This window comes from Cyanistes caeruleus, chromosome 4, assembly GCF_971803275.1.
Source record: "Cyanistes caeruleus chromosome 4, bCyaCae1.hap1.1, whole genome shotgun sequence".
NCBI classification, from domain to species: domain Eukaryota; kingdom Metazoa; phylum Chordata; class Aves; order Passeriformes; family Paridae; genus Cyanistes; species Cyanistes caeruleus.
Genome location: NC_141704.1, coordinates 25,524,315 through 25,551,766, shown reverse-complemented (window position 1 = coordinate 25,551,766; position 27,452 = coordinate 25,524,315). Strand labels below are relative to the sequence as shown.

Here is a 27,452-nt window from a genome sequence, read left to right as displayed (position 1 = left end):
AATTAATGAAAAATAAAATATCTTTGGATATTAAACTTTTTATCAAACAATGTTGTATTATTTGTCCTCATTCTAATTGTATTACATTATCTATCCTTTCTGTATATGTGCAAATATTCAGAATGAATTTGTGTGCTTTTCTGTGTTGGCTTCAGAACTTAGTATGGAAGGGTTCTCTTGATCCATTAAGGTAATTTTTTACTACCATCATAATAGTAGTAAATTTTCTTGCAATTCCTTAAAATAAATATTTGAAATCATAGCTGGATTTAGTTTACCCTTTTTTTATTGCCAGAAGTTCTGTGGCAGTTTGCATGAACCTGTGAGGAAGAAGTACATCCTGAGCCTTGACACTGATTTCTCTGAAGTCGAGAACAGTCATAATTGGAAGTACGTTGTAATTTTTAGATTGATAAATGTTATTTTCCTTCAGAGTATGAGAAATTTTATACTAGATTCTTTTCAAATACGGATTTAGGAAACTCTGGTGTGATTGCCAGTTTTTAATGTAAAGGCATTCGTCTTCCAGCAGCTTGTCCTCTGGTCTTCATATGGGGCATACATGTTTTTTGTGTGTATGGCTTAGTGTTAGTCCTTAATGTCTTTGAGATTGTATGAGTAAAACTAAGAAGGATTTATCCAACAGTTATATTCAGCTTAATCTGATCATGTTAAAAATAAGTATGCCTGCTTTTTGAGCAGTCTCATTTTTATAGAGTTAAAACTTAATATAACACATTACTTTTTAAATGTTCTTACTGATCCCATTATTCTTTCTGTGCATTTTACAAATAGGATGTGATGTTTTGAGTATGCTTCAGGCTTCAGTAGTTTGTATAATGTTCTATTTTCTGCAGCAAAAGCATGTCAAGGTGATCTCTGTGGGTGGTTAATATTTTCTGGAGTTTATTCTTCAACCATGAAAATATGCAAAACTGAAGAGCTTGGTGGTATGTCATATATTCAGCTATAATATATATATTTATATATATTTCAATTTTATCATCATTAAAAATATTAGAAAATGTTTAGTAGCAAATGCTGTTTGTTCATGGATGAATGCAGCATTTGTCACTCACGACTTGTGTTTGTGGTTATGCGGGTGAGCATTCTTGCAATAGCTTAAATTGTATGGCAAGAGTGTTGTATAAATGGAATATTTGAAAACTTAATGCTCAAGAGCATAGGAAATCATAGAATATGGGGAGAAATGTAAAAATTACAGAATGTTTGCATTTTAGTAGAAATAGTCTTGATTTGTTTGACAGGCTTTAGTTGTTCTTTTGTGTGTTTTCAAATAAGAACTTTTTAAAACAATATAGAAAGCAACAGTAAAAACTATAAAATAAATGCATAAATATTACAACAATATTTCAATAGGGAAGAATTATTCTAAGTCTGATTGTTAAAGATTTTTAAAGAGCTGGAAAAGGCAAAAGTTGAATATAAGTACTCTCACTATGCTTTAAGTATTGTTACAGTAGTAACAGGAAAAATTGGAAGGGAAAATGTCAAATATATCCATACAAATAAAATGCATTTGATTTATAAAAAAGAGATGTTGAAAAAGCTACTGAGGATTTCAATTAAATACATACTTTTTTTTCTTTCAAGACTAAATCAAACATACATGGAAATTAACTCTTACTAAGAAATAATGACATGCATTCTGATTGCTGGCTGATACTATGTTTTATCATTGCTTCTGTCTTCTGTTTTTCTTTCCATTAGCCTCTGTCTCTGGGAAATGATGTTTGTGCTGTGTGTATAGCATATAGGAAAAGTGTGTCTTTAGTTTTAAATGGGAACTCTCTCAGATAGGCCTTACTGAAGTTATCTTCTCTGATACAATGTAATGACCCAAAATGTATCTGCAGCGGTCATCTTTTCATACTTCCCTTGCCATTCCTGGCAGTTTGATTTACCTCATTAAAAGGCTTCAAAAACACACTTGGAGTGATTCTAAACTCAGGGTCATGGTAGCTGATGAGAAATTTGTTCTTTTGGAGCTTGAGCATTGTGATTCACTTTAGTGCACACCTCAGGGCATCACAAGGAATACCATACTGATGTTCTCCAGCAAGAAGCAAAGCAAAGCAAGATCTTTACTTTGCCAAAAGAGTTAATTGGGCTCAAAGAAAGCTGCAAATACATCAGAACCAGAGACTATATCAATGTTCAGCTTTCTGGTGCTTATCTCTGAGAAAGTGTTCTTTGTAAGGACACAGTTCTCAGAGCCAGAAAGAGGAAGCTGAGGACAATGTCCAGGGTGTTACCTTTCTTTTTGGGAGGGATCATTCTCTGCACAACCCTTTCACTTCTGAAGGCAGCAGGACAACTACTGCTACAACTACTGTTAAGATACATCTTGTATCTTAAAAGAGGTTAGTATTCATTGTTCTTTTCTCATTCCTTCTTCATACCATAGGTAGAATGGGAAATTTGCTGTAATCCTACCTACCCAGCAGTTCTAGTGATACAGTTCTAGGAAGAGGTGGGTGAAGTGTTTGTAGCCTTGTGTTGCTAATCTCATAATGACAATACTGGTCCTGGTTCCTTACACATATTTACCTGTCATAGAACCGTAGCTCTTACTGCTGCTCTTCGGTCTACAGTGGGGAAAAGTTGTCGTAAGAATATTGAGAATGCTACAGGTGTCCACAAAATAAATGTCTTTGTGTAAAACAGCAAAAGATGTTGGTGTTACAGCAAATGTTGCAGTTGGGCTGTGTTCTTAAGGTGAAGCCAGGTGATCTGTGCCTGGGAGGCAGCAGCCACTTGACTCACCGTGTTTCAGATGGTTAGTTGATCTTTCTCTGTTCTGTTATTGAAGTTCATAAATGTATTTTGAAAAAAGAAGAAAAATCATACCATCAAATTTGAATTACTTCATGCATCTGGTGTGCTGGTGTTGTCATATTTTGTTAGCCATGTTGATAATTTTTATAGTTAGCTGTTTCATTTTTGTGAGAAGATTGCAGATATCTATTGCTGAGAGGGGCCCTATCCTGCCCTCTCTGATAGGGTGAATCTCTGCTGCTCCCCCAATCCCATCTACATGTCATGGAAGCAAAGGTTTCATTGAAGACTCATCCTGAGTTCCTGTTTATGGTTATGCACTGCCCAGAAGGCACTTGTAGATTTACTTGGGTAGAAAACATATCTTCAAAAATTCTAATTACACTAGATTAGTTGCTTCTCTTTGTGCTACAGCAACTGTAGTATTTCTTCTAAGTCACAGTAAGTTGGTTTGTTATATCATCTCCATATATCTTTCAATTGCCTCCTGTTCAGAGAGACTAGACATGGTTCCGTAACACATCTGTTGATGATGGGTATTTCAGGGAACAGCAAAATATTTCTGTCATGAACAGCATGATGGCAGCTGCAGATTTTTGTCAGTATATTATTTGATTGCTTTTCTAATTGCAGAATTGCAATGGCAGTTAGAAATGGAAAAATGTTATGAGTCATAAGAGCAAAACTTATCTCAGAAATTCCTCTGTGCAAAGATTTCTGACTTGTGTAAGGGTTTCTAAAATTTGTAAAAACCCTAAACAATTTGGGTGTATAAACATACTTTAGAATTCAGTAAATGTGATAATATGCTAAAGTTTCTGGTCTGTAAATGGCAGTGAGTAGCCCATTAGCCATATTTGCCATCCAAGGTTTTTATGCAATTCGCAGCTGGTGGGTATATACATTCCATCTAAGCAGTGATGATAAATTAAGGTAGAGAAATATGAATAAAACAACAAAAAAAATATATTCCACTTGGATGAGTCTTTTTTAAGGAAGGGTGTTAAAAATTGCTTATACCTAACATCTATGGAAATTTTGTAATTGATGACTTAGCTGTTAAATAGAACAGCAGTACTGTGCTTTCTCTTCCACCAAAATTAGTCAAACAATTCAAGTCATCTGTTGATTTATTTTCTTCACATATAACATAGAGGTGTAGAACACTAAACTTAAACTTGTCTTGGAATTAACACTTAATACCAACCAAAATCCCTCAATGTTACATTCTGACAAATGTAACATTCAGAAAGTGAAGCAGAATTAGCCATTGGAATTTGGTCAGAGTTTGTCGACTTCAGCAATAAAAGAGATGAAAATATCTTGCAAATATATATATGTATGTATTTTGCTGTGTGTCAGTGACCTCTGTTTCAATACCTGTCTGGCCCATGAAAAAATAAAGTTGGAATTATCAGAAAAATTTGTGTGTTTACTTTTCAATTAGTATTAATTAGTAATAGCATGTATTTTATATTAAGTTGTTGGGCTAAAGTTTTAATAAATCATATGAAGAGTTTGGCAGCAGGGAAGTAGTTTATAAATTCATGCTAAAAGTAAGTGGATGAGATGCAAAAAGAGAAAGGGTAAGTAAGAAATTCTTTGGCTAAGCATTAGGAAAGCTTCCAAATAAAGGGTGTACTTGAACAGATTTACATGTTGCTATAATTGCCCACTACTGAAGCCAGGCAAAACTAATGTAAAACCTGCTGATGGTAGCCCAGTAGCTTTATACTTGACAGGGTGGGCTTTATTATGTGTCCTGCGAATCTGAGATAACCTGAGAGGTCATCTGTCAGATATGACACAGGAGACCTGCACCCTTCTGAAGGGACAGCTGGAGACCAGATGGGATTACCTTGGACACTGTGGGCAGCTCAGTAGGGTCTGACATGTTTGAGGAGTTACCAAGGGAGAGATATTTTTTTGTTTTTCGCAGTGTAAGATTCCTACAAAGTACTTTGAATAAACGAGGGGCTAGATATTGTTTGTTTGTCTCAGGCAAAGAGTTTTATTACAATCAGTAGAGCCCATAGAACGCTGAGTCAGGGAAGGTGAAAGAATCCCAGTTTTATACTTATTTCTTCATATAACATATCTACCAAAAAATGTGCAGTTAAGGTGGAGTCATAGATATGAGAGCATTGAATGAATTCCAGCTGTGGAATCCATAAATAAGGGAATTTCAAAAGTGCTCAGTTCTGGTTTTAAATCTGTTCTGCTGAAATCAATGGGAATTTTGCTCTTGAAGGGTAGCCTAGTTACATCAGTCCTGAGCTACCCTGAATTTTTTTTCCATGTAGTCACATTTATGAAAGGACCTCTTACAGTACAGTGTTTAATGATAACATCACATGAAATTAAATTTATTTTTTGTATTTCACTGAAAAGTTTCAGTTGCTTTAAATCAAGGACAGTTTAAATTTCCCACAGGCAATACACAAGACAAGGCCTTTCTAAGATTGCTGGCAGGCAGTTTTCAAAAGGGTCCTTTTTGATATACAGTTCCGGGCAGCAGGATCATTTTTAAACAAATGCTTCTTGACATCAGTAATCCATGATTTTTATATCTTTTATTTTACGTTTGACACCAACATATTGGTGCTTGTTTTCACACACATTTTAACAATTCCACTGTTTTATTCTTTCATTATTCCCATTGATTTTTTTGTCGTCTTCTTCATCTGTCTTTCGTTAGTTTTTCCTCTCCTGCTTTCACTACTTAACTCTTCAGCTGCTTGTGTTTATCCTGTTAATCTATGCACAGGACTCAGGAAAAGGGGGGGCAGGTGGAAAAGCTACTGCTGGGTAACATCTGAAGTGCATCTGCTGTGGTGTGACAGATCATCTGAGGCCATTTAATATCAGCTTACTTGATCTTTTTAATTTACTGGAATTATACGTTTTTCCTTGTGTTTACGTGTCACATGTGCAACCAGGGCTCTCTCAATGTAGTTAAAATTTACAACCCACAACACCCAGAAGTGACACACTTGTCTGCCAGTTCTTTTATTTTTCTTCTTTTCCCCTTCCATCAGCACATATCCTGGATTTCACAGCTTGCTCCTACTGTCCTCTTGCTTTTGGCACTTGACTTCTGTTACCATTTATCATGTTTTCCTTTCAGTTTGAACAGATATATTTCCCATTTTATTTGTTAAATTTGCTTGTGAAACAAGAAATGTCTGTTTGCTTTGCTAAATGTGATTATTGCATGTATCAATTGCTGTTTGTTGCAATGGGATTAAGATAAATTCTGTTTAATATAGTCTTTTTTGGCAAAAAGTTTTAGTCATTGTGGTAACATTTGTGTTCCTTACAGAAACAAGCCATGAGCATGTAATTTCTGACCTGTTTGATTTAGAAGTTTTAAAAACCTTTTTCTTGGGCTGCTGTTACGTACGTTTCAGTAATGTAGAAAAGACTTTTGAGGCATGTTCTATCATGGGCCATATATATCTCATTGGAAAATTTTACATTAAATTGCTGCTTTCTTAATTTCACAGTTTTAGGGCTATCAGTTTCCAGAATAAATGCAGTAAGTTTTCACAATGTTACAGTACATGAACATCCTTCAAAGTATTAGCAAAATGTCCAGTGCTGTGATTCTGTGGGGTCAGTAGGTCAGTGTTGGGGGCTGGCTATGGCCAGCTGCTTTCTTGCTTCCCTCCTCAACAGGACAGGAGGGAGAAAATAGGAAAATAGAAAATAGCAGAAGTTCAGGGGTTATAATTAAGACATAGGAAATTGCTTACTGTTACAGGCAAAACAGGTCTGACCTGGGAAAAACTGATCCAATTTATTTCCAATTAAAATATATTTTGGTAGTCAGAAATAATGAAAGCATCACTTTCTTCAGGCAGCACCAGGTCACCTTCCTGCTCACTGACCTTCACTGGTGTTCTCAAGCTGTTTCTCACACTTTCCCCCCACCAATCCTCTGCCTGTGTGGTGGTTTTGCACTTTCCTAAACCTCTTCTATCTGAGGCACCACTCTGCAGTGGGTGGCTTGGAGAGGCTGGAAGCAGCCATGTCTGACAGAAATTTCCATAGGATACTATAAGGACAATTGTCATAAATTAATATTTGTTGGCTCTGCATTAGCCAAAGCAATTGACATTCCTGGCAAAAAAAAAAAATCACATGGTATCTTTTTGAAGTAAAATTCTGCCAGGACTCTCTTACCCTATGCATTTCAGTCATCCCTCTTTAAAAGAATATATATGTTAATATTTTGGAAAGCAAAACCAAATAGTTCAGCTTATCAATATTTTACTGTATTTATTTTATATTGAGTTTGTACGCCTGAAGCTGTTTGTAAGAGGGTCATTTTATTAATGTGAAACTGATGGGTTGAAAAAAGTCATAAGATAAGCATAAAAGTAATAAATATCCAAGATAATTTACTGCTTTTAAAATATAAAAGCTATCTACATTCCCATTATGTTTTGATTTGTATGTGTCAGATTGATGTTTTATGTTTCATGAGCAATCTGTATATCATACAGTGCGGGAGGTTGTTAAAAGAATTTTGTCATTTGTTATGAAAGCTAATGCAGAAATGAGAACTAGTATAAATGTCTAAATTAACCTGAACCATTAATTTGTTAGAAAACGGGTGGATTTTTTCAATCTGTTGAAGGGATTGAACTCATTCACAGATCCTTCATAGAATTTTAGAATAGTTTGGGTTAGAAGGGACCTTGAAGATCCTCTAGTTCCAGCCCCCTGCCATAGACAGGGACACCTATCACTAGACCAAGTTGCTTAAAGCACCATCAAATTTGGCTTTAAATATTTCCTGGGACAGGACAGCCACAAAGTCTCTGGGCAACCTGGTCCAGTATCTCACCCCTCTTGCAGTTAATAATTTCTTCCATATATGTAATGTAAATCTACCTTGTTTCAGTTTCAAGCCATTACCTCTTGACCTATCACTTTATACTCTTGTAAAAAGTCCCACTTCAGCTTTGCTTCTTTATGAACAAACACACTTTATTATCTTAGGAAAATGAAATATTTGATCCCTCTTTCTTTGGATTTTACCATTTTGTTTAAATCACTAGGGTAAGGTGTTTTTCTTCTTTAACAGTATTCTCCAAAAGGTAATTAAAAAATATTTAGTGTGGGATAACTTACAGAATCGTACTGAGTGTGAAGAGTTGTATTCAAGTTCTGCAGGTATGGGAGGCAGTTTCCAAAAGTTGCAGGCAACATTTGGATCCTGCATACATTGTATTTTCAAAAACTGAACTCAAATTTCATAGAATCACATGATAGATATGATAGAAACATGATAATGTTTGGAAGAGATCTTTAAGATTGTCCAGTCCAACTACCATCCAGCACTACCACTGTAGCCCCTTAACTGCTAAACCACATCCCCCAATGCCAGACCCAAATGTCTCTCCAGGTACAATGAGTCAAGCACCTCCCTGGGTGACATTCCAATGCCTGACCATCCTGACAGCTGCTGGGAAGGAGGCTGTGGCCAGGTGGGGTCGGCCTCTTTTCCCAGGCAGCCAGTGACAGAACTAGAGGAAATTGCCCCAAGCTGCACCAGGGGAGTTTCAGGAGGAATTTTTTCATGGAAAAGATGTCCAAGATTTTTAATGAGCTGTCTAGGGAAGTGGTGGAGTCACCATTCCTGGAGGTGGCCAGGAAATGCCTGGACATAGCACTCAGTGCTGTGGTTTTGTTGGCACGGTGGTTTAGTTGGCACAGTAGTGCTTGGACAAAAGTTGGACTTGGCGATCTTGGAGATCTTTTCTAACCTTAATAATGATTCTATGATAAATAATGATTCTGTGATATCCTTCTGGGAAATACTGCAAACTGTCATTTATTCTTATTCCTAATATTCTCTCTTTTAAATTTCTAAATTTTTAGCAGTACAGAGACTCCCTTTTTTTTCGGTAAGAGAGCTCGTAAAATCATTTTTGGAAATCATGACTTATAAGTGCATCTCAGTTGTCTGTGTACTCAGTAACTTCTCAAAAAAACTGAGGTAATCCAAAGTGTGTATTCCATTTTCATACTGGAATGTTGACTCCTAAACAACATGCCATTTATATTGACATACACAAAAACTTTATTGTAGCTTGTGGGAAGTTGCCTAGTGTGCTCTCCATGTGTACTGCTCTGTAGCTTTCTGCAACATCCCTAGATTTTTTAGGATTGATTTTGTACTTGCCACCTTCCTTTGATTTTGAGACACTTTGAAGCAGGGATTTTTCTATTGTAAGTTCAGGTGTTTCATACTCAAGTCTATACTCAAGTTTCTGATGAGATACATTCCAGTCTCTTAATCTGTTAGAGCTCAGTTTGTATTTTTTTCTCCTGTTCTCTAATGGCACTTCAGTTTAAGACAGAACCTCTCATGTATTTCTCTGAGGAGGATGTCTGGCCTAGTAACTTCTGCAGTCTCCTCTGGTGTGGGTAAAGCCCCATTTTATTAGTGGCCCCTGCTTTCTGCCAGCCCTAGCAGAAGCTGTCTGTGGGAGGCTCCTCCAGAAGCTCATTCTGGCCTCAGCCGTGGCCTGTCTCTGCTGAGGTGGAGATGTGCCGTGGCCAGGGGCTGCTCTTCTCCCTGGCCAAGGCCAGCAAGGTCCTGCTCTGACCATGGACCCCCACAACCTCTGGCCTCCAGCCCGTAGGGAGCTGCTGGTCCCTGCAGGCCTCTGACCCTGGACTGTGTTTTATATTTAAGCCTCCCAAAGATTACAATCCTTTCTGTTTTCCTTACTTGGGCACAACTTGAAGCTTTTACAAGGATGTGTTTAACTTTCTAATAGCCTCCTTCATCCCATTTGGTCATGACAGCTCCCTTCTCTGGATTTTCTGTCTTTTTTGATGGGTTGTATGCATTTCTTCTGAGCCTGAAAAAGGTGTGCCACCTGTAAAAATGTGACTTTTGTAGATGATTCTTTTTTCTTCCTTGTAACAAGCTTACTCATTTTTATTCAGTGACCCTCTTTGAAATGGTGGTAGAGTTTTTTGGCTTTTGTTGCCCCTTCAAGGGCATAGATTCCAATCTACATCAAAGCAATTATTGACAGTGGCTAGAAATTTATTTTGAGTCATACCCTGATGTGCTTGTACAAGACAGGCAGAAATATCCAATAGCTCTAATATTTATCTGCTGTACTTACAGGGACATTTTTCAGTGTTATGAAGGTGCTCTGTTTCATAGGTGTATCTAGGGGATGGTCCAGAGCATTTTGATACCCTGTGTCTTGATGTCATCTACGTTGGCCATTGGTGACAGGGAGTCTCTAGGCTGTTTAACATGAATGGACTGTTAACTGCCAGATGGATCTGGGAACCGTGAGCAGTCATTCTCTAACCAATGGGAAAAAACATAAAAGGAATCTGTGAGCTTGCCCAGTAATCTGAAGTGGTCCATATCAAAATACAGCATAGCTGAAGAGCTGCTGTGCCTGGAGGGAGGACTGGCCTCTGTGTAAGAAATTTCCCTCTGCAGACTGATGTAGCTCTGAGTAAGAAATCAAGAGGTGATGATGGACATGTGTTATCAGCATCCTCTGGAGAGACCTATAACTCTGGTCACCGGGCAGGATCTCTGAGAAGAAATCAAAGACACAATTCTGTTGTAATTCTGCTCTTCTTTGCAAAAGACACAATTAATGAAATCATATCAAATTTTGGGTTTAGGACAGGAAGCTCTGCAAGGAACCAGTCATCTTATGGACATGTAGTTTGTGACAATTACCTGTAACTAACTGGTGGTCATATCAGTATTGAACCAACCTCCTAAGCAATGTGAGAAGTTCTTGAGGTGCCCAAACTGAGGATGTGTTAGGAAGCCCCAAGGAAGCTCTATGCTGATGAAGGAGTTACCTGCTGTTCAGCTGAAGTAGAAAACACATATTTTGAGATGCTGCAAACAGTCATTTAATGGAGATGACAGCAGTTGGTGGGGCAGTTTCCTGTCTTTATTTCTATGGTGACATTTTTGGCATGTGCAAGTGATTACTTTGGAGTCTCTTTTTGTTTGCTTGTTTTGTATTGTTTTTTTTGTTTTTTAATATTTTTTTTTCACAGTTAGTTTGGCTTATTTATCATAATTTTTTTGGTCTGTTTTCTTTTGGCCTTTAGTAGCTCAAGGAGTGTGTGTCATTGGTTTTCTGATCTGTGTTGTTTGTAGGTGTGGACTTCACACAGTTTGGTGTTTCTTTTTCTCCCTAAAAGTTGTGTGTCTCTTTAATTGTCTGTGTTTTGTTGTTCCCTTTGTTTTCAATATATTTATTTAGATGAGATTCTTGTTGCTGGGAAAGAAGCAGGAGGAAGTAGAGTTCAACATTGTATCATTGGAATAAATTGCCACGTGTCAGAACAGCTAGAAAGCTGGGATTTAGTGATGGATGGATGCAGGCTCTGTAAAAGACTCAGGCAGAAAAAGGGTGTGAGGGTTGCCCATTATGTGAAGGAACAGTTGGAATGCATGGGTCTCATGTGAAGGTTTTGATTCAATATAAGGGAAAAGTTCTTCAGTAGAAGGATAATCACACTACAGAAACAGATGTCTAGGGAAACCAGGTTGTGGAATCACGTTTTATGAAAGTTTTGGAGAGGTGTCTGTGTAATGTCCTGAGTGATTCAGTCTAAATTCAGATGCCTTATGCCAGTTGTGACTCGACAGGCGCTCTGTGAGTGGGAGAGTCTGCATCCTGGCAGAAGGGTCAGGTGCATTTTGACTCTGTGTGTTACTAGATTATAAATCTATGCATATGTCTCCTTACAGGAACAATCTAGATATGTTAGACAACTCAGGATGATCACCATATTATGTGCACTTACGAGATACTACTTTCTAAAATTGTTCAACAGTCTCATCTGATAAATATTTCTAAATCCCTTCTAATCACATCACAGGAGAAAAAGGGAGAAACACATCATAATTCTGGAAGTAATTCACAAAACTGCAGTGCCTTTGTGTTAGTGGTATTGTAGAACAAACTATTTAGGAATAGCTAATTGCTTTCATTTTTTGTTTAGATTCTTCTCCCCCAATTAGTGTAGACTGTTGCAGTTTATTATAATAAGAAAATTCAACAAGCAGAAAGTGGTTTTTCTCTGAGTTGTCTTAGAATAAATTATATGTTTTCAGAAGACAGACATGCCTGAGGATAAAGCAAGGTATGGTATCTGTGCACAGTGGATAGAAATCTCTATAAATATGATATTGGTATCGTGCATACTTGTAAGATTAATGTCAGCACAGGTTATCTATCATGTCGGGGCAAGTCAAGCACGTTAGACCTGCCTCAGGGATGGTTTAGTCTGTGTATCCAACTATTCAGACAACGTTGCATGGATGTTTTGGTAGAAAAGACTGAGGGATGATTTTTCCATCACTCCAGGCTTCCCATTCATTGGTACTGTCTCCATTTTCTCCAGTGTGCTTTGATAGGTACAGGTAGTCGGTGTCCTGTCAATCTTTAGGACAGGTAAGACCTAAATGGAACAGCATTTCCCCCCAGCCCCTCTTCCCCAAGAGGAGTTATATGTAACCTGTGCATCAGTTGCACAGTGGATGGAACATAATGGAAGCAGATGATGCATTTAGTCCATGTGGACATTTTTCTGTCACTGGGCAATTCCCAGGGCATTTAATATTAAATTTTTAATGATTTTTTGGGTAAATTTTATTATTAGCCTTGGCTTACTTCTTTACACAGTTACATGTTTTATGGATTAATGGAGTATGGGTGTTTTATATAGGAAATTCCATGCTGTAATAATTCAAGAATAATTTTTTCAGCCTAGAATATAATGTGAACCTTTATAAGTACATAGCATTGAAAAATTTGGAAAATAGTCGGGGAAGCTTGAAAGCTCAAGAATCATACAGGAATTCATTATTTTCTCTGTGGCACAAAAATAATACATGTTTCTCCCACCACCACAGAACTTCTATTTGGACCCACTGATAACGTAATCCAGCCTTCATTAGTCTAAGTATTAGTGTAAAATTGTATGTAAAAATTAGCTGATGGGATCATGGTAGTATGAAGGTCTTTTCATTGGTTCGTTTAACTTTGGACGGATTATAAACATAAATACTAATTCATTTTGCATGTTCTTGTTAATTATAATGGCACTCAGTAGTGCTTGTCTGGTTATGAGCTTCTGAGTATCTTTCTATCACAAAAATGTGAATTTCTGGAATCAGGAAGAAAGGGCGTGTTTCTTTACTATTCACAGTTCTGCAATTTATATAATATTCTTCAAATAACATTTTTTTTTTGTAGTGTAAATATGTTGAAGTGGTTTAAATATAATTAAAAATACATAGTCTGACTGTTAGATAAATTTACACTTTTTCATCCTTTAAGAAGATATGCGTTATAGATTGTATGTAAGTGATGTATTTTCAAATAAAATTCAGGACATCCCATTGACATAGTGCATTTTAAGACTTGCTCAGATGTCCTATTATGAATTAAGAGGGTTGTTTTAAATTGTGTGAGTCCTGTAAATATGATAGAGTTGGAAGATACAGATACCAGTGAATGTTTATGTCTTTAAAATACTGGACAGTGTCTTTAGCAAGTCATTTTTGCTTTAGTGAAACCAGTGGTGGCTTTGGCTCAATCTCTGTGATTCCAAACAAGTGTACCTACTAATAACTATAGATAGCCCTCAAGCAGGTTGTAAAATTTTCTTGCATGTTTTGCTGAGAAGTGCTTCATTAGCATATTTTATACAAATACCCACTTCAAGCAGTAATGCAGTTTGAACCATTTTTACTGTAGAAGAAATCTGGACAAGGTCTTGCCAGAAACAGTGACACATCGTGGCAACTTGATCTATCCAATATGAGAACTGCTTAACTGCGGTAGTGCACTTTAGTGGGGTTATTTACACTTTAAAAAATACCAAAGACCACCAATAAGGCAGGATAAAGAATAAAAGCACGTAGTCTCAAATCAAAGTATTGTCTTAGAGGCAGTGTACAGACATATAACAGGTAAACTTATCCTAATGATTTGTGACCTAAACATGGAATAAGCAAAGAGGTGATTGCAGCAAGTAAATGAATGAGTAAAATAGTTTGCAGCACATGAGCATTGCATTTATTTAAGTCAAGTTTCTAAGTCTTCATCCAGTCAGTGAATTTGACTTTCATTTTGAATTAAATATTCTAGGGATTTCTGACACAACTATGACAATTAACATTCTGTAAGGGTGCTTTTGAAGCTTTGGTTAACAGGGTCTGTAAATTTTTAAATTTTTAAGGTTCAGATGGAATTCAGATGGAGCTATTAGATATTGAAGAATGCAAACATATCTCTTCAAGCACTGTCAGTAGGGGATGGGTAAACTATAAAAGCTCTACCTGCTGGGGCCCAAGGGATGTAATCTGCTAGCTCAGGTGGAAGGTAGAGAGATGTTGGTGTTAAACTGGAATAACTGATTCAGATCCTGGTTTTAGGATTCTAACAAAAATCAAAACAAATCAATATTTATAGCAGAATAATATTATTTTTTAGGAATCAGCTGCCTTTGTCAGGTAAGCCACGCTGAAATGTAGCATAAATGAAACAGAATAGATAAGATTCTATAGATGAAAATTTGCACTGTTAAAAGGAGAATTGGTAGGTAAGATCTGTCTGTGACGTATCTGTCACACCTGCTTAGTGCCATCCTCACCAATTTTAGTGTTTCTTATTGATTTCTGAAGAAAAATGAAAAATCCAGAAATAGACCAAAGATAAAATTATAATAATTGAGATTAATGAGTGCGGTTGTTTCCATATTAGGACTAATTAGCAAAAAAACACTACAATGATTTTTTTTTTCCTGAAATAGCTATATCTCAAGAACATGGGTCATGTTTTGATATAAGATTTCATATATAATAACTGTGGTTGTCCTGGCTTTATTTCTGAGGTGAAGCAATATGTGATGTTTAATATACTCGAAGCTAAGAAAACTGATGATATGAAAATATTTGGTGTAACAGAGTGTAGGAAAAAAGAGAAATACAGAATATTCACATTTGAGGCTTACATATTATCTGTCAACAAAATGAAGTGTTGAAGAAATAACTGGAATGTGTATTTCTGTCTAGAATTCAGGTGCACAAGAAACTTCAGAGAATTAGAGGCATAGCTATTTAGAGGCAAAACCTTTTAATGGGAAATAGGTCAGTGAGATGAATGCTTTTCGCTCAGTTGGTTGGACATTTACATTGTGGATCCAGGGTGACCACATGACCATCAAGCAAAGTTTCATTGACACATATTTTACTTTCCAAAAACTTTTAAGAATTGCCACCCACCTTCACCTCCTCATATTTGCCTTAGGATCCTTACCTGTTTTTAACATTTTCTTCTCTTTTTTGCTTTGTATTAAGCTCATAAGATACCCTTCTCATTTCCCAGTGCTGTCCTACTGTGCAGGGGTTTCATGTAGTGTTTATTCCTCCAGCCTGTCATTCTTTGCTCTCCCTTCTTCACTTGCTCTACTACAGAGGCTGCCAGGTAGCTTTCAGTTTTCTAGGAACTTCGACCTTCCCAGCAGGTTTTGTTACACTCTACAAACAAAGGAAGAAGTTAGAACTGCAGCTCTTTTAAATGTCCAAACATCTTGTAACAAAGTGTGTATTAATAATGCCAGTTGGAACACAGATTTTTTTCTTAAACTGTGGGAAAGCAGTCTTTTCTTTATAAAATTCTACAGTCATTTTCCTCTCCAGCTTGCTTCTCTCTGACCTTGTCAGCAAGAGAGAATTGCCAAGAGGCACCATCGAGAGGCTGGTAGGATCTACTTCAGAGATAGCAGAGTTTCAGGCATTAAGTCCGTGTCTATATTAGTAAATTAAAAAATGCCTGGAAATATTTCCATGTCTCTGCCACAGTTAATGTCTTTGCAAACTAACATTATTCCAGAAAATTCCCAGACATTTGTTTGACCACCTCCATTAGACAATTTTTATGCAACCCCTCTTTTTTGGAGCATATGTGACTGTGCCACATAGATGTAGGATTATCCTACATCCTACATAGATGGAGGATTATCTATCTCTGCCAGTTGAGTTCAGGAAAGAGAAATGTGCTCAGGCATAGATGTAATCTAAATATGTTACAGACCTCCATGTTTTTTATTTCTTCTGCCTTGTCCAACCTTCTGTCTTCATTGCAGTCTTCCAGTCTCAGCTTCAAAGCTGGTTTTTTTTTGGGGGGGTTTTTTTGGTTTTTTTTTTTTTTTTGTTTTTGCTTGTCCTTTTGTCCTTTCTAACATACATATAGATTTAAATTGTATTGGCATGCTGTCTCCCAGCTTTTGTATCCTCCTTCAGATGACCCTGTGAACTTACTAGTAGTGATACTAGTAGTGCAGTTCTCTGTAACAAACTACTTCAGGGAAGCCTTCCTTTTGTTTGCCCTTGAGTCCCATAATAATAAAAATAGAATAAAAATACAAGACTAGAATTTGAGTGATGCCTTAGCTGTCACTCTACTGCAAGGATGAAACTTGGTGAACAATTATATTTCTTTGTGGACTACATTTAAGCTTACTACTTGTTAAGAGAACAAATTAGAGGGGGTGATAAGGCCAGATTCTATGTTGGTTTTGTTAAATGATTCTAAATAGCTGTAAATATTTCTCTCTGTTTTGTCAGGATGGTGGTACTAGAATTGATCTTGGACATCACTTCAATTCAAGGTTGAAGTTAAAAGGTCTTTTTGAGGCTTAGAAGAAGCAGGTGAGTACAGGTCAATCATCACAAATCAAAGAGGATTTTTTTTTCCCCCCCCACTTTCTTTTGTTCCAGAATTGCTGTTGATGCTTACCAATCCAAATTCAAATAGCTGGTCTCTGCTTTCCCTGATTCACTGAGATGTATGACTGCTTGTGTTATGGCTAGATAGCAGAGAATATCTGATTCATTTAGGATTTCTCTACATGCTTTTTCAGCTTTTGCCATGAAAATCTGTGAAACCACAGTTCTGTCACCAAGGTCTTTGGAACTCTGGAGTTAACATACACTGTACAGTTTCATTACATTAGCTGTATCAGGAGTATGATAATTAAGGTAATTTAAAAAATAATTTTTTAAAAAGCTAAATACACTGTAATAAATAGCGAAGAATCCCTGAGTTTGGATATTCCTAGTTTTTTTGAAACTGGGATGATCTTTATTCCTCTGGTAACCAGGAATTCCGTGATGCCAAGGACCATGAGTTCAGACCTTGTTTTGGCTGCTTTGTGTGTTAACAGGCTGAACCTGCCTGGGACACGGGGCAGTCAGTGGGTACAGTGCCTTGGCATGAACACTTTGTCATGGCATGAACACTTTGCTTTGCTCCAGCTATCTTCAGTGAATCATGTGCAAGTGGCTGTCAGGTCTTTTTAACTTAGACAGATCTGGAAAAGGAGATCTTGAAGGAATTAGTGTAAGATGGGAGCTTACAAAGGCAGTCACATTTATTTTGGATTATTCATAATTGCTATTGCAACAAAAAATCTGTATGTCGAGTGTTGCAGTTGTTCATATTCTACCTTTCCTACAGAGGAAAAAAATTTTTAAGAATATTCACACAACTTTACAAATTCTAAATTTTTAGGCAATATTTTAACATATAAATTGCAAAATTTGGTCAATTTGACCTGATACCAAAGTTTTAAGATACAGATTTAAACAGGGTGCAACAAACCTAGCATAATAAGAAACAGGCCAAATTGCTTCTATGTACACTATGACATGTACACAGAAAGTAGAAACCATGTATGTAGACCAGGAATTAGAAACAAATATGTAAATACAAATAATATGCCATTTGTAGTAACTGCTGAGGTATTATGAAATACTCTGATATACCTATATACTCCATATGTATTGATGCCTCTGGAAGGAAAAAGAAGCTGTTTCACAGGAGTTAATGATGATGACAGTAATTAGTTCTGAAGCTATAACAAGTTTTATAACAAAACTATAACAAGTTTTATAAGTTTTAAAACTTTACAACAAGTTTTTTTAAGTTTTACCCTCTGTGAGGATTTCAGCCTTTTTTAACCAAGTTCAAAGTAGTGTAAAAGAAAACTGTTCTGGTATGAGCTTCACTGTGACTGTCTTCACTGGGTAATAAGAAAGGAAAATTCCTTTATTCTGATTTAACTTCACCTTTTTCCAAGGAGTTAAGGCACTGGCTGGAAGGCTACAATATGAATATGGTGAAGCCAGGAAAAGAAGAAAGGTTAGGTATAGCAGTGTTGTAAGTCAGAGGATATGCAGCACTGTACAGGGAAACTGTAGATATTACTGGTATCATATGCCAAACTTTATATATGTTGGTATGTAGTAATATATTTATTTGCAAAGCAGTGTTTTTTTCTTTCATTCTTCAGTAGAAAAAACAGTAAGAAATACCAGATTCTTTGCTCTCTATGTAGCAGTGGAAATATGGTTGGATTTCTGTCACATATTTGTACATGTCTGAATGGTGTAACTTGTATGTAGTTAAATGTTAGTTTTTTTGACAGTGTCAGTATTTTGGAAAACTGATAGAAACTGGAGTTTGATAGAAACTGTAGTAATTGAAATCTGTTGAGTCAGCAAGAGTGTTTTAGTTTTTAAAGGGTATTTTTTCTGGAAGTTTACTGTGTTCTGACAAATAGTGTCCAAAATGCAGTATTACTGACTTGGGCATCTATAATGTTTTGGCAGTATAATTTTATTGAGTTTCAGTATGTCAGAAACTAGAAGCATATGAAAGAAAACAACTGCTGTTCTGATTCCTCCATTATGTTCTTCCAAACTTTAAGTTGAATATAATCTATAAAAATCCTTACTGTAGAGGAAACCAAAATCTTTTTGGCTTTTTAAGCATTGGTCTCTATTTCTTGCAGTATGTGAAGGTGGAAAAGTAGTGTTTTTGCAGTAGTAAATTCTGAATGCTATTTCTTCAGCATGGTATTTAGAATTAATAGGTTCTTTTATGGCATGATATGAGGTGTTTGCACTGATTGAAAACTGAGTTTTAATCATGAATGTCGTGATAGATATGCATAAAAATAAGATTGAAATTATGAATACATTTTTAATCAACAGAGAGAAAAAAAAATCTGTTTGGTTTTTGTTCTCTCAGTAGAACACTTAACTTTTTAGGGATAAGTTTTAGAAAAATTGTGATAGGGAAATGTGAAAACAGAAAAAAGTGTTCTGTTTTCTGACTGATAACTTAAATAGACATTTTTGAGACTGTCAGTGATACATTTACATCTATGTTTTCTGAGTTATGTAGGTTTAAAAAATACCTAAATAAATTCTGGTGGTAATGATTATTAAATTCATCTAGCTCTTCTGTGTTGTCACTTTGGAGGTGTGCTCAACAAAATCAAGAAACAAAATCTTGAAACATCACGACTCATTTACATGTATATGCATGCATTTTGTATGCAATTAAATATTTGGTCTGAATGTATATGTTTATTTTGTAGAGGGCAAACATAATTATACTGTTAGATTAGTACAGAAGAGTATCTCATATAGATCAGGTATCTTGCATCTGAACTGAAATTCTCTCAAGATTTATGTAAGGACTCATTGCTGGTGACCAACATGTGAAAGATATGATATTTTCCACTAGCTGCATAATGGATGGGCATTAACTTTGTCCACAAAGAAGTCAAACCCTTTCACATGTCTGGTCAGAAGGCAAAGGAGTTTTAATACTTCCCTAAGTGCATGAAAGGAGGATATACAGCATAATGATGGTTTGCAAGAAGTAATTTGATGGGGTTTGATGGGCTTGATCTTTAATATGGTTTCTAACAGGAAGAATCTGAAACATAAACACTGTTTCATACCTTAATGGAAGTGTGTTAGAACAGAGACCCTACTTATTGTAGAATTTTGAATTATCTTTCCAGGATGATTTTGAATAGCTATAAATTAGTGATTTGGGAGGAACCTGAAGTCAACTTTTGTCAAAAAGCAGTGTACATTGAAAGAATTGAATTTGTGACCTGGAAATATGAGGCAGTAAATTTTTGCTATGATTATACATAACATCAGACTATGGATTATAACTGGCCAGCTTTTCAATTCACCTAAACAATAAGTACAATCTTAATGGTCTGATTTGCTGGGAAGAGCACTGTTGCAATAATCTGCTTTTTACAGCCCATATCAAATATGAACTTGCACCAGTTATTACAAAGTTTGTGCTTTGGGAGGTGTTTTTGTGGCATCTAGGAGTGATGCTCCACATTTGTTGGAATTAGTCTTTAATACTGTCTTGAAAAATGAGTTATTGCTTAAATACACTGATTGTTTTCTGGTTCCTAGCACAGAAATTTTTAAGTAAAAGCTAGTTGAAACTTGATGGATTTTTTCAGCTCTATGAAACGAGGAGAAAATGGTGTGCATCTTAATAATTTTATGATTCTTTTTCCTATGTGACATGAATGAGAGAGGTGAGAAGTCTTAATTTTTAACTGAACTGAATTCAGGTTTCTAAACGTGGCCTGATTGAGAGCAGAGGACCATTACTGTAGTTGTCATGTAAAATGAAGTTGGAGTCTGAATCTCCTTTTTAGCTGTCAGCTTTATTAAGGAGCTATTGGTGTGTTGAACTAGGCACACACATTATATAAGCGGTGCATGCTGGTGTCTGGGGGGAATTTTCTCTCTCTTCACTGCGGCTTTATTAGGTCTTGCTCTCTCATTCTGTGTTGCCCTGTCTCACTCCAGCTTTCTGGCTGCAGCTCACAGCACTGTAGGTCTAATGTAGATTGACGCCTTTGCCAGAGGACTGATTGAAACTTGTGTCTCATAGTTGCTAATGCTCACTCAACCATTTTATTGAAGATAAAGTAAATAAAATAGATTGCCATATGAGAATTCTCTGAAATCAAATGGAATAATTTGACAGGTTTAAGCCCATGAAAAAGCCAGAGCATTGAAACAGATGGGAATACTTTTTATGCACAATATACCAGCAAAAGGTGTCTCCTGGCTTGCTGCTACACTGTTAATGGCTTTTACCAAAATTATAATTGTTGAAAATATCATTTCCATTGGTGTTTAAATTGTTACTTCTCTCAAACAGAGGGATTATTTTTAATATAAAAGTAATGGATATACTGATTTTATTTTCTCATTGCTTTTGATTCTTCAAGAGACTGGTGATAGATAACCAGTCTCTTAAAATTTAATTTAAAAAAAAAAAAATAGATGCTAACTAAGGGTGAGATTAGTATTTGAGAAAATAATTCTTTGAAATGCAAAATAGTTACTTTTATAGTTTTTTAATAATCATTAAGTGACATAATTTTGACTATTACAGATAAAGTTTCACAAAAAAGCCCTAACATTTCTAAAAGCATAGCAATATAATACACAAAGACTGTGAGGTGCTAAAGTGCTCAGAATAATGGTCAACAAGTCCCAAATGTTCTTTACAATAATTTTGTTTTATAGAGTATTTCTTTAGGTAAGCACTGTAGTATATCTGTGCTATTTTCAGAAATAAGGCAATACATAATAATAAGTGACTGAAGACACAATAGATGACATGTGACTCTAATTTTTTTAGCTGGATAAAAATGAGTATTGGTCTTTTTAGTCACACTAGTGGACTTCTTACTAGTTGGACCACTTCTTCAAGAAAGCAAGATGCACCTGTGTTTTAGTGTAGTATAATAAATTATGTCTAAACTCAAAGTTAGTAAAGGAAATAAGTACAAAAGAAGTTAAAAAAAATATAAGCAAAGTTAGCAGATGCAGCCTCAGTTTACCACTTGAAAACGCAGTCATTTAAATATCCAATTCTATTTTTTTATTTTCTTTATGTTTAAACAAAATCTGCTCTTTCTTTTCGGGGGTGAAAAGGAGAGGGATATTATGTACCAATTTAATTTCATTTTTTAAAGTTAAGAAATTGATTGTAAAAGATTTTGCTGTTTGTACTTTTGGATGGGATGCTATTGAGATTTCATGAATTTTTGGTAAGAAACAAATTATGAATGAGCTGTTTGAAAATGACTCACAGGAGTGAGTTGAATGACTAGAGAAACATAGTAAGGATGGATTTCCAGGTTAGATGTTAGCCAGAATACGCAGTTAGTTGTGCTGATGTATGCGGTGGCAGGGATGGTATTGGTCAAAATCATGTTTTCAGTAAGACTAAGGGAATAAGCCTAAGAAACGTGATTGATACTCTTCTTTTTCCCCATCCTGTATGCATAGTGAAAGTTACTTTATTGTGCTCATAGGGCAGAGCACTGGGCCCAGATCTTTTTTTCTCTTGTTGCCATGCTCATGACTGTATGTGGCCAAACTCTTGCTGCTCTCAAAGCAGTTCCAGACTTAAAATTTCAGCGTTTACCCTATGGTACTCTTCCTGTTCATTCAGTAGGATAAAAGGGCTTTGTCTTGCTTTGGGACAGAATAGAAGAAGACACAACACTGCTGGGAAAAAAAACCAAACAACCAAACTCTGTTTTAACCCTTTCATTTTCTACATCTGAAGTTCTCGGAAAGTCTTGTTCAGAGTGAACCGAGAAAATTAATTTAGTTGCTTTAAATTATATACATAGAATTGCTTTGGGTTTTTTCTGTGATAGGAGGTCCTAGATGAGGAGCCCTTGCTCATTTCTGTGTTACATGGTCTTTTCTCTCTCTAGTAGGTTTTTCTAATAAAATTGTAAAGCCATTATGCCGTTAGCACAATCTTTGGGAAAAAATGCCGAGGCCCATGAGTGCTCCAACACAGGTTGATTTGGACAGAATAAAAGCTGGATTAATCAAGAGAAAAGGAAGCCTCAACAGTCATTTACTTAGGATTTCTCTAAAACTCAAGAAAATCAAGTGGAGTTTCCCATATTGCTCAGAATAACTTATTTATGCTGTTTTCTTCAGCATGGTCTCTTATTTGACTGTATCTGAAGTCATTCTGAAAGACTGATTTTCATGTTACTGTTTCCTATGGTCTTCAGCAGCACAGTAAAAAAATGATCTGTATTTTTGACATGCTTTTAAAGTTACCTTATCCAGAAATCATTCTATACTGAATGTGAGGAACTATTTTAAATCCTTATTAAAAAAATAAATGAGAGTAGGCAGTAAAGAAAGCAATTCAGTAACTACAATAAGCAATAGGTAACTACATATGGAAGAAATAGCATCACATGTAATTCCTGAAAATAAATGGGATCATGAAAATGGAATAGATGTTTATTTGATTGCTTTGAGAGTTAGCCTCCCTAAAAAGCTGATTTTAAATGAGTTTTGTGTTTGTAAGTGGTGCTTGTTAACTGTCTTGGGGAGTGATCTCTTCTCTGGAAAATGCATTATGGGATCTAGGAAAGAAGGAGGTAATGATTTATTTTTATTTTTTTTTTTTATGTGGCCGCTGTCATCTAGGAGCTGGACAGAGATCACTGTCCCTCAGGAGCTAGGCCTCAGAATTTTGAATGTAGTCTGTGAAACAGCTATTTAGTGGGAATTGTTGTCAGTCACAGCTTATAGAAGACAGGTTTTTACTGATGATTTTCTGGGGGAAACTGTACTTAACTGGATCAATTTCTTTTTATAAATTCAGATGTTCACAATTTATTTTTTGATTAAACATTCATTTTGTGGGTTTTTTCCTGAGCTTGAGCCTAGGGAAGCAAAACAGGTTATGTTTTGGTTCATGGGGTGGTTCTGGTCCTACATCCAAACATAAGCATATAGATTTGGGTATCTATATATAAATTAATTTAATTATGACAGATACAGTGAAGGCTTTGCAAAAAAACAAAATAAATTACCAGGCATGTAACCTGAGGCTGCAGAGTTAAAACTGCTTGGTATAGTTTGCACAATATATGTGAATTCTCAAGAATAAGGTGTGGGACACGGTACCTCAGTATGTAAAATACAGAAATTTAATTCTAGAATCTGTATACTTTAAGTATAGTTTTACAGATAACAGCGCTAATGTGAAATTGACTGTAATTTTATCTCAATGTTTTTATACTTGAGGGAGAAACTAAATTAAATATTGTTTTAGATCTGTTGAGATACATATAGATATACAGTTCCTGTATTTAATTGAATTTGCCATCTAATATCAGTGTTATTTGGGTGAAGCTATTTACTAAACACTTCAAATCAGAGTGGATGGATAGTGTGCTATGACAAAGACATGTGACCTCATGTCTTAAATGTTTTGCAGCTAATTTTAAACTAATATTTATTATCTGCACGCTACCATCAAGTTGCTGAATATTTAGCTTTCTTCTTTTCAAGATGAAATTTTTCTCACATGGTCATTTGTCATTCATTTTTACTTAGTTTTCTCTTTGGTTTAAGATACATTTTCATGATACAGTGCAAATCCAGTTATCTTTTCTAACACTTAATAAAGAATTAGAACTATATCATATACAAAATTTCCACTCAGTCCCATCAAAGGCTTTTAGTTTTAGATAGAAGTATTTTTTCTTAAATTTGATGGTTGCCACTTGTGTAAAAAAGATAAATTCAGGGTTTTGTAATCTTTGCATCATCATCCCTCACCGTCTTCTTAAATGGAATTTTACTTCTAGGATTCCTTCTTCCTGAAAACATACAAACAAGCAAAAAATATCCTAAAACAACCAACAAAAAATCCCAACACAACAAAACAAACTTCTATACTGAATTTTTGCCTCAGGCCAGTTTCTCTCTGCTGGTTAAATGGCCTAAATTAATGACAATATTAATATTTATTTTATTTTTAAAAATAAAGCTGAAATGTTGAACTGAATTACTGAATGAATGAGAAAATATTTAAAGTTTTCTCTTATTACAGAATTGTTTTACATTTGCTTCTTTGAGCAGTAATATTATAAAGAATAAGCATTTCCATTGGTAAATTTTTCATCTTTACTGTAGAGGTATTACTCACCATTACTGATAAGCCTTTTAAATAAAGCACATACTTAACTTAATGGACAGGTACTCCAGTTCTAGTAATCTTTTCTTACTCTCCAGAATTCATCATTACCCCTCCAGAAGAAGTTGTGCTTGCATTCTTTCTTGTTTCTCTTCACCCTATCAAAAAAGGAAACAAAATGAATGTGGAAAGGATGCCCAGCTGATGCCATGGAAAATCCATAATAGTTTAAACCATGCTCCTTGGCCAAAGTTACTCATATGGTCATTCTGTGTGGTCATTTTGCCAGCTCTTGAGTGGCACCTGGCAGCTCTGCTGTTGGGAAGGTAGCAAACAGGGAAAGGAAGGAGAGGGAAGGAGCAGCCTTAACTGCTGCAGCTCTTTGCTAAGTGAGCTTATATTGAAGCCCTTGAGCCTCCACAGAAAATCTTTTCCCAGGTCAGTGCTTAATTCACATGTGTAATATTCACCTAAAATTTATCTGAGCACCTGCTTATTTGTTTTGATAATGGAAGTTGTTCTAATGTGCATGTCCCACAGTTATTTACTTATCCTTCAAGTATAATGGAATAGTCCAGTTCCTTACAGTAAAGTGAGATTTTCCTCTGATTTTCTCCATGTTGAGCTTTTAGAAAAATGAGTATTCACTATTTGTCTGTAGAAAAGTTTTTGAATACTGTGTATTTGGACATTATTAGAGATGGAGAGCTGACGAAGAATTATCATCAATATTATTTTATTTTTGTATTTCAGAAATAATTTTCATTAAAGGTATTTTAAATGTATTTGATTGATTAGGCCTGAAAAAGCTATATGTTGGATAGATGGAATGTATTTGACAGGGCAGTGTTTTTAAGTTATTGTGTTAGGAATACCCTGTCCAATACTTAAAAGATCCCAGAAGACAGAACATGTGATTTAATTACCTCTTTTTCGTTTTGCGAACTTCACCTTTGTCTTCCTTTGTCTCGAGGCTGGGGAGGAAGTACTGTGAGCTACTGGCAGTTGATGTTATGAAGGTGTCATCTCCCACATCCTTCTCAGGTCCCATAGTAGCACCAGTCTTTCCTCCTGGATGTGGGACTTTCCAGTGGAACTCTGTCCTTTGGTGGCCAAATTCATCTGCTGCATTACTTCTTTAGATACCCTGTAAAATTCCTCTCTTTCTTTCAACTTCTGCCCCAGAGCCCTCTCTTTTCCAGGTTAGCTCTAGCTGTGCAGAAGCACCTGGAGCAGCACTGGGATACTGGCCTCAGTAGACTGAGGTTGGATTTTGAGAATGGCTAGTTTGCTCCTCTGTAAGACAGAACTGTTGAGTACGTACAGGCTGTTACTGGGTGTGTTGATTGTGTGTTTGTGCAATTCCATAGTTCTGTCTGTTGGCTAGATCTGCCCCAATTTCTTTTTGAGAAGGATGTTCAGTGTTTTCCTTAAGTTAATAAAGATTTCTTCATTTTCTAGGAAAGCAATTTAAGGAAAAACCTAAGATACTCCTTAATATTTGGGATGTGATTTGGGCTGTGAAGGCTGCTGATAGCTTGTATGAAGATGGAGGGATTTATTCTGTTTGAAAATTAAGGTCTTGATTTATGGTAACCCATAGGGCTATGCTGGAGATGTATGTGAATAGATACTGTCTTTTCTAGAAACCATGCTTGACAGAGGCATTAGCTATTGAGGCAAGTGATTTTCGCTTGTTAGTCTGTAGTAAAAACCATCTTTGCTGTACATCTCTTGATTGCCTTTTCAACTTAAAAATTTAAAGACAAAATAAAAAAAAATTCATTAAATTACACTGTAGGTGTCTTCTTTATTAAATATTTTGTATTTATTTCTAGGGTCAGACATTCAAATTATTACCATATAATAATAGATAAAATGTCCAAATTAATGTGTAAGTTGATAAACACTGTTAGTGTCTTCAAACTGTTGAAATGAACTTGGCATCTAAAAAAATGTCATTTTCCAATAACTTTACAGGAAGTTATCAAGGAGGTTTCCTGGTTTCTTAGTGCTTTGATATATTTTAGATTTGCTCTGTGTGCTGTTCATTTCCCTTAATCTAATAACTTTGCTAGTTATTTGCATTATATTGGTGAGTGGCTACTTCTCTGTAAGATTAAAAATGAAGATTATAATAGGACCATGGGATGAAAGAAATATTTCTCTTATGTATTCAAACTGCCTAATAGGAATGAAAAACATGTCCAATAATTTGTTTTTGCCATATAATATAATAGTTGCTGTTAAATGTAACTTCTGTGTTGCAAATACAAAAAAAATTAAAAACAACAAAAAAAAATAGGTTTGATCTCATTTGACCTTTCTGACGTTCAGTCAGTTAGAAGGTTTGTAAGATGTTTAATTACCAAATGGTATGATCATTATTCATCTCATCATTTGATATATAGCGTCAAGTGAATTGCCTCCCTGGAGTGCACTGTGTTTCACAGATCAATAGATTTAGTAAGAGCTTGAAGGAGAGCTTTATATGTTCATAGAAAAGAAGGAAAAGTATATCCTCCTTGTAAAATGGCTTATGTAGTTATTCTCTGAGCTTACAGACTTTTTGTTTTATTTACATCTCAGGAATACAAAATCCTGTAACATAAAGGCATTTATTGAAATATTTTAAACCTCTTATAAAAAAATTAAAGAATACTGCTGTCCTACTCTATTTAATCAACTAGCTTTTAAAGTCAGTCCTGACCAGCTTCATTTATTTATTTAAGTAATTATACTTATTAAAACAGATTT

General features: G+C 35.6%; 1 protein-coding gene across 26 annotated transcripts in view; it reads left to right on the top strand.

Annotated features, from left to right (window-relative positions):
* Window positions 1-27,452, top strand: part of FOXP2 (forkhead box P2) — a 401,726-nt gene that overhangs the window by 102,287 nt on the left and 271,987 nt on the right. For all 26 annotated transcript variants that reach the window (XM_086887066.1, XM_086887079.1, XM_086887085.1 and 23 more), the window contains one exon: window positions 16,451-16,534. The gene's annotated coding sequence lies outside the window, so the exon portion shown is untranslated. The remainder of the gene's footprint in view (window positions 1-16,450; window positions 16,535-27,452) is intronic.